Source organism: Sorex fumeus, unplaced genomic scaffold (genome assembly GCF_029834395.1).
Source record: "Sorex fumeus unplaced genomic scaffold, SorFum_2.1 ptg000070l, whole genome shotgun sequence".
Lineage (NCBI taxonomy): Eukaryota > Metazoa > Chordata > Mammalia > Eulipotyphla > Soricidae > Sorex > Sorex fumeus.
This window is the reverse complement of record NW_026606127.1, coordinates 3,729,227-3,737,585: the sequence shown is the minus strand read 5'-3', so window position 1 is coordinate 3,737,585 and position 8,359 is coordinate 3,729,227. Positions and strand designations below refer to the sequence as shown.

The following is an 8,359-nucleotide window of genomic DNA, read 5'->3' as shown; positions in this document are numbered from 1 at the left end:
GGTCAAAATGTAGGAGGTACATTGGCGACCAGGAATATTTAGAAAAGCATTTTTTAAAAAAGAAAATGCAATGAGACATCAATTAAGAACTTATTAAATGTTAAAGAACAGGGATATAACTCAGTGAAAGAGCATTTGCCTTCCATTGTATGATGATCTGGGATTGATCCTTAGCATTGCAAACAGCATTATTTTTTAATTTTTAATTTCTTTCTTTCTTTCTTGCTTGCTTGCTTGCTTTTTTGTTTTTTGGGTCGCACCTGGCTATGTATAGGGGTATTTTTAATTTTTAAAAAAACTCATAAATTTACCTTTTTACCTGTCGTTTAAAAGGAAATCTAAAATATTTTAGAGTAAATATATGTGAAAAAGAATAAAATTCACAGGAACTATTTAGCGTTCTTAATGATACAGCAGTCAGAATTTTGAGGTTAATTGTATGGGTATTGCATAAATAATTTTTCCCCATTATGTGGGCTCTCTTTTTATCATGGTCACCATTTTTTCTGAGTTACAGAAACTTCTTAGTTTAATGTAGTCTCATTTGTTTATCTTCACTTCCCCTTCCTTGGTCATTGGTGTTTCATTCTAGAAGTTTCCCTTAGCTTTAATGTCATGCAGGGATCTTCCCACATTTTTCTCCATATATCTTAAGAATTCAGGTATGATATTGAGGTCTTTAATACATTTGATCTGACTTTGTGCCTGGCACTATAAAGAGGTTTGAGTTCATTTTTTTTTGCATGTTGCTGTCCAGTTTTCCCAGCACCAGTTGCTGAAGAGAGTTCCTAGCTCAACTTCATATTTCTTGAGCCTTTATGAAGGTAAGGTAAAAGTAAAGGTCCTCCCATTGTTCGTCGATTTGCTCGAGCGGGCCCAGTAACGTCTCCATTGGAGACTTTGTTGTTACTGTATTTGGCATATGGAATACATCATGGGGAGCTTGCCAGACTGTGCCATGCGGTTGAGATACTCTCAGTAGCTTGCCAGGTTCTCCGAGAGGGGCAGAGGAATCGAACTTGGGTCAGCCATGTTGGCTGCAATTTGCTTGATCGGGCCCAGTAACGTCTCTATCATGAGACTTGTTGTTACTGTGTTTGGTATATCGAATACATCTAATAGGCTGGAGCTATAGCACAGCGAGTAGGTCGTTTGCCTTGGACGCAGCCAACATGTCCGATGCGAGTTCGATTTCTCCGCCCCTCTTGGAGAGCCCGGCAGGCTTAGAGAGTATCTAGCCCTCACGGCAGAACCTGGCAAGCTACCTGTGATGTATTTGAGCCTTTATGAAAGATTAGGTAATAATAATCTGAGGGCCAGCGTCAGGATATTTAACTATATTCCATTGATCTGAGGCCTGTCTTTATCTGAATATCATGGTATTTTGATTACTACAACTTTGTAGTTGGGTTTGAAGTTGGGGAAGGTGTTCCCTTCTTCTTTTTACCAAAGATTGCTTTAGCTCTTCATGGGAGTTTATTGTTGTGTATGACTTTCAAGAGTGTTTAATCTATTTATTTGAAAAATGTTATGGGTATCCTTATAGAATGTGCATTAAATCTTTATAGAGCTTTGGGGTGTATTGCCATTTTGACAGTGTTAAACCTCTCAATGCATGAGCATGGGATGTGATTCCATTTCCTCATATACTCTCTTATTTCGTAAAGTAGAGCTTTGTAGGTTTTTTTTTTGGTATAGATCCTTAACATTTTTAGTTGATTCTAATGTACTCGATTTTCTGAGGTATTATTGTGAATGGGATTGTTTTTCTCTATCTCTTTTTTCTCTTTCATTATTAATATATAGGAAAGCCATGGCGTACCAGATATTGATTTTGTAATATGCTACTTTACTAAACAATTCTATTGTTCCCAGGAGCTTTTTTGTAGATTCTTTGGGATTTTCTAAGTATAGTATCATGTCATCTCCAAATAGTAAAAGCTTGAGTTCTTCCTTTTTTATCTGGATGTCCTTGATATCTTTTTTTTTACCGAAATCATATGGCAAATACTTCAAGTACTATGTTGAATAGGAGTGGTGAGAGTGGGTAACTTGTTTTGTGCCTGATTGTATTTTGGAATTCTAGTTCATTGATTTCTGCTCCAAGCCTTCAGTTTTTCCCCATTGAGAATAATGCTTATTGTGGGTTTGTGATAATTTGCTTTGACTATATTGAGGAAAGTACTTTCAACTCCCATTTTGTTGAGAGTTTTTCATCATGAATGGGTGCTGGATCTCATCAAATGATTTATCTACATATATTGATATGATTATATGACTTTTATCTTTATTTTATTGAGATGGTGTATTCTGTTGATTGACTAGAGAATGTTAAGCCATCCTTGCATCCCCAAAATAAACCTACTTGGTCATAGTGTGTGATCTTTTGTTGAGTTTCTGGATTCTCTTTGCTGGTATTTTCTTGAGAATTTGTGTATCTGTATTCATCAAGGAAATAAGTTTGTAATTTTCTTTTTTTGTGGTGTCTCTGTCTGATTTGAGTATTAGGGTGATCTTTGCCTCATAGAAACTATTTGGGAGTATTTATGATTCTTCAATTTCCTGGAAAATCTTGAAAAATGTTGGCAGTATTTCCTCTTTAAAGGTTTGAAATATTTCACTATTGAATCCATTCATCTGGGCCAGGGATTCTGTTTGGGGGGATACTTTTCATCATCATTTCAATTTCCTTGGAAGTGATAGGTTCAAGTATTCCAAATCTTCTTGGTTCAGCCTTGGGAGGTAATTGGAATCCAAAAATTTATCAATTTATATAAGATTCTCTCATTTCCTGCTGTAAAGATTCTCAATATAATCTCTGATGATCCTATGGATTTCTGTAGTTTCTATTAGGATATGCCCCTTTGCATTTCTGATTTGACTTATTAGAGTTCTTTCTCTTTGTTTCTTTGAGAAGCTTCTCATAGTTTATTGATCTTATGTATTTTCTCAAAGAACCAGCTTTTGCTCTTATTGGTCTTTTGGATTGTATTTTGGGATTCTAGCTCATTGATTTCTGGTACAAGTTTTATTATTTCCTTCTTCCAGCCTAGTTTGGACTACTTTTATTGGTCATTTTCCCAAATCTTGAGCTCTAATTTATTCATGGAGGCCCTTTCTTTCTTCCTGATGAATTCTGGTAGAGCTATTCTCTTTCCTCTTAACACTGCTTTTGCTGTGTCCCACAAGTTCTGGTAGCTCGTGTCCTCATTCTCATTTGTTTATGGAAATTTTTATTTCCTCTTTGATTTCTTCCCTAAGCCATCGGTTGTTCATTACTTCCCTTAAAGAAAATATTTCCTTGCTGAGCTTCAGTCTGTTTGATCTATCGAGAAGTGACAAAGAAGTGTTGAAATCTCCTACTAGTATTGTGTTGCTATCAATGTTTTTCTATAAGTCTATTAGAAGTTATTTTTAAGTATTTTGCTGCTCTGTCATTAGGAGCACCTACAGTGAGGAGGGTGAGTTCTTTCTGATGTACAGATCCCATGATCATGAAGAAATGACCTTCACTGTCTCTTATAACCTATAGCCTGAAGTCCATATGGCCTGATACTAGTACGTCCACTCCAGCTTTGTGGAGGTGTTCTTTTCTTTCTTGAAGAATTGTTTTCCAGCATTTGACTTTGAGCCCATGGTTGCTTAGATTGTTCAGAAGTGTTTCTTCAGGCAGCAGAATGTTGGGATCAGTTTTCTAATTCATCTTCCCTTTCTGTGCCTTTGAATTGGCACACATTTAGTCCACTGACATTGAGGAGATTGTTGTAATGGGGATTTGTGCTATCTTTATGTAGAATTTTTGTACTTGTGTGGATTTTCTTAGCTTAAAGTCGCCCTGTTAATTCTTCTTGAAACAAAAATATGGATCACTTTACAAGTTTGCATGTCATCTCTGTGCAAGGACCATGCTAATCTCTGTATCATTTCAATTTTAGTATATATGTTACAAAACATAGTATGAGTTAATTTTTCCATATTTTTCTCTTCTTATTACTTTGAGTGCTGTCCTTACTCACTCCTATGGCAGACAGTGATTCCAAATCAAGGAATGTATTTCAAAGCAGCTTGAATAGTTAGATTTAGAACTTTAATGTCCTAGAAAGAAAAATATGGTTTTTACCATATTATCTTTTACCATACCCAAGGCATCAGTTTTACAAAATAATTCTTTTGGAAGATGGTATATGAGTCTTCTTTAATGCCCTTCCCTGAAACCTTCATTAAAACCATTAAACTAGAGCCTTTTGCTGTTGTCACCTCAGTCCCGTGTACATCTCCAGGAAAAGGTGGATGGTGTTGTCTGCAATTTGACCACCTTGAATGTAAGTAGGATTTTTCTCCTGAAGGAAGAGGTGAGGAGAATATTGATGATTTCATTCCACCTTATTACAAGTACAACTTGAATGGAAGGTGAGACTCATGAGGCTCCTGTAAAGGACAGATTAAGGGGTCTCAGTGAAGTTTAATGGCCAACACACATTAACAACACAGATGACTCAAAGTAGCCTGTGTGCATCTTTGTGTATAGTGAGTTTCATATCTACTGAGAGTGATTCTCAGTCATGACACACAGGCAAAACAGCCCTGTATTTAAAAATCTAGTTCTCTAAGCAGAGTGGGGTCTCTGAGGTGATTGAAAAGTGTATAGTAATTTATTACTAAGCACATAAGTACTTTTCGATCTAAAATTAATTCCAAATATGTCTAAAACGACAGGCTCCTGACCCCGCACCTGGCTTTCCTTACCGGGGCCCCTTGGACGGGGAGGGGTGAATTTCCCTCACTGCCCTGAGTAGAACCCCGACAGCTGAAGACCTCTGCAACCAGCCATAGGTACGCTTAAGACCACTCTGCCCAATCTTGAAGGAGACTCATGCATGAAGGAAGTGGAAGCAGAACCTGTGTAAACACACAAAAAATAAAAGGCTGGCGGTCAGGCCGTTTCCCCACTCCATGGAGGTCGATGGCGATGGTCAGGAGATGGAAGGAAACGGGGGTCAGGCTGGTTGGTCGTGGAGCAGCAGGTTATTACACGGAAGAGATGTATGTCATAGAGGCCTCAGGAATCCTCAAGCACGTGCTGGCACTGAGATCCAGGAAGATCCCCTTATATAGATCATAGAACCTCTAAAAGGGGCATTACAGTGATGTCATCAAAAGGAGTTACAGAAAGAACATTGAGGCAGCAAACCATATATTGTTTCTTTACATCCACATTGTTTCCTTACATCAGCAGGCCAGTAGTAATACTGGCCTCAGGAAAGAAGATACAAAGCCAAACTGAAACCTTCCACAATCACTTTCACAAGCTGCAACCACCTTGATTTGCATCCCAAAGACCAGCCTGGGTAGAGCTGGGAATCTACATCCCAAAGATCAGTCCTGGCTAGCACCTGATATCTGCAGATCTAAGACCAGCTAGGTTTCTGAAAGAAAAGGAAAACTGTCTCAGTATACTGAAATCATTTACTGAAGGTGTAAGGGACAGGCCCAAAATGGACTACCACCAGAATTATTTTAGCTTAGCTTAATAGGAACCTGCATTGCAAAATAACTTGTTTTTCAAGAAACAGGTCTAGATAAGCTTTTTCAGATCTGCTTTATAGGAGCCTGCACTGCAAAATAACTGGTTTTTCTACCCCTGAGCAAGGAATTCAGATACAGGTACTCGAAGGGTGGGGGTCAGACCAGATAACCGGATATCTCTCACAAGACCCATGTTGCAAGACCCAGGACTGCCTTAAAAACCTGTCAGTTCCTAGGCACCAACCCAAAATGCTGATCTTTAAACTATAGGCTAAGAAGTGATTTACCCTTAATTGGATTGGTTAAGAAAGCATATGTTGTTACAAATCTATTGGCTATGAAATGCGCAGGCTTTGCTGTAACGGCCAGTGAAGGCCTATATAAGATCCCCTTTGAAGAAGTTCGGGGTCTTGCCTCACCTAACTGACCTGCGTGTCTGTGTAGGCGGCTTGACCCTGGCTAGCCAGTCTTACAATAAACCTTGCTTGATGTTTGCAGTCTCTGGAGTCTCTTTGTCGTTAAAGGGAGATCACGATCTGCGCCCCAACAAAGGCAGTTTGAAGGGGAGAAAGCAGTTTCATCCAAGCTAGTCAGGACACACAGGAAAACAGCTTATAGGAGGTCTTTCTCCTCTCCTTGTCCAACCAACATATAAGCATATATAATATTAATCATTTTGTATGGACACAGTAAGAAATACTTTGAGCTTGTAGATTTGCTCTCCTAGGGTCATCTCGATCTCAGACTGCAGTGCTCAGGCAAGATATCTTTCCTATTCCTAGCAGCAGGGCCCTAGTGTTGTCGTTACTTTTGGATCATGACATCATTTGCCTATGATCAACCTCTTAACTTATAGTTAAGAATCGTGGCACCTTGGCCTGGCCCATCGCGATGCCAGGTTAGCACATAACTTACCGGCTTGCCCTGGTAACATCCAGGCCCACGTCGGGACCCTGCCCTTGGGGTGCTAGGAAGTGAGGGCAACTGAGGCTTAAGTTGAGAAGACAGAAGCCCAGGAGTGAATAATATTCAAAGCCAATCAATTCCTAAGTTACAAAGCATATGAATTAATTGTCTTCCTGTATCTATACAAAAGGACATTGCATTAAGGTAAACTGCTCAAAAGACATAAGGAGAGGAGGAAGGCAATAACTTACAGTACAGCTTCAGTGTCTAAGAAGGATGAGACCTTACAAATTGGTTGGGGCAGAGAGCATAGAAGTGGTTACAGACAGACAAAGTAATGGAAGTGACTCGGGAGCACTGTGATGGGTGCAATTGGATAAACCTAAGCCCCGTGTACTTCAACAGAACCCAGGTGTGCGGGACAGGGGGATGTGATCTCCAAGGCTGCTCAGATCAAGACTGGGCCCCCTCCATCCAGATCCCCCATCTTCTAGTAGCTAAGTGTTACAACCAGGAACAGCCCCTGGAGCCATGTAATCCCATCAATGGCCAAGATCCAGAGATTGGATATTGTTGATAAGATAACAACTCTTATTGTCCAGTTCTCACTCTCAGGGAACTTGGTAGGCTTCTGTGAGTATCTTGCCCGCATGGCAGAGTCTGTGCTTCTGGTCACTGTTTCTTTTGAAGTACAGAAGCTACTTAATTTAAGATAGTCCCCTTTGTTTATCTCTGTTTCCAGTTGCTTTGCAAGTGGAGTGTTATCTTTGAAGATACCTTTAACTTCAATGTTGTGGAGGGATTTGCCCTTGTCTTCAATGTACCTGAGGGATTCTGGTCTGATTTTGAGGTCTTTGACCCATTTTTATCTGACTTTTGTGCATGGTGTTAGGTAGAGGTCTGAGTCATTTTTTTTTTTTTTTTGCATGTAGCTGTCCAGTTTTTTTTGCACCGTTTGTTAAAGAGGACTGTCTTGCTCCACTTCACATTTCTTGCTCCCTTATCAAAGATTAGATGATTATATATTTGTGGTTGTGTGTCAGTATATTCAATCCATTTCCAATGGTCTGCGGCTCTGCCTTTGTTCCAGTACCATGCTGTTCTCATTATTATCACTTCATAGTAGAGTTTGAGGTTGGGGAAGGTGATGCATCCATCGTTTTTTCCCCAAGAATTGCTTTAGCTATTAGTGGGTGTTTGTTGTTCCATTCGAATTTCAGGAGTGCTTGATCAAGTTCTTTGAAGAATGTCATGGGTATCTTTATAGGGATCACATTGAATTCGTACAATGCTTTGGGGAGTATTGCCATTTTGACAATATTAATTCACCCATTCCATAAGCAGGAGATATGTTTCCATTACCTAGTGTCCTTTGTTATTTCCTGTTGTGTAGGTCCTTTACCTCCTTAGTTAAGCAGATTCCAAGGTTCTTGATTTTTCTGAGGCACGATTGTGAATGGAATTGCTTTTTCATGTCACTTTCTTCTTTCTCATAAGTTGCATATAAAAAAGCCATACACTTTTGGGTATTGGTTTTATAATCTGCAATTTTACTATGAAAGTCTATTGTTTCTAGAAGCTTTTTTGGTAGAGGTTCTAGTATTCTTTAAATAGAGTATGATATCTGCTGTGAATAGTGAGAGTTTATTGCTACCTTTCATACATAAAAACCCTTAATATCTTTTTCTTACCTTATTTCTATTGCAAGTACTTCCAGTACCACCTTGAACAGAAGTGCCAAAATGAACTTTTACGTAGCACTTTCTGTCTGTAAATTTCTGTGCTAAGAACAGTGGAATATACAGTGATATCTTAGTAATTTACAAGTAAATTATGAAGACAGATACTATAAAAATTTCTTTGTATAAATTTCCAAAATGTGTAGCTTTTATTAAACATATTAAGAATAAATCCTATATCTTGATTA

The 8,359-nt window shown here is 38.8% G+C and overlaps 1 pseudogene; it reads right to left on the bottom strand.

Moving 5' to 3' along the window:
• Positions 1-3,855: 3,855 nt before the first annotated feature.
• Positions 3,856-3,954, bottom strand: LOC130037150 (uncharacterized; annotated as a pseudogene).
• Between the last annotated feature and the right edge of the window lie 4,405 nt (positions 3,955-8,359).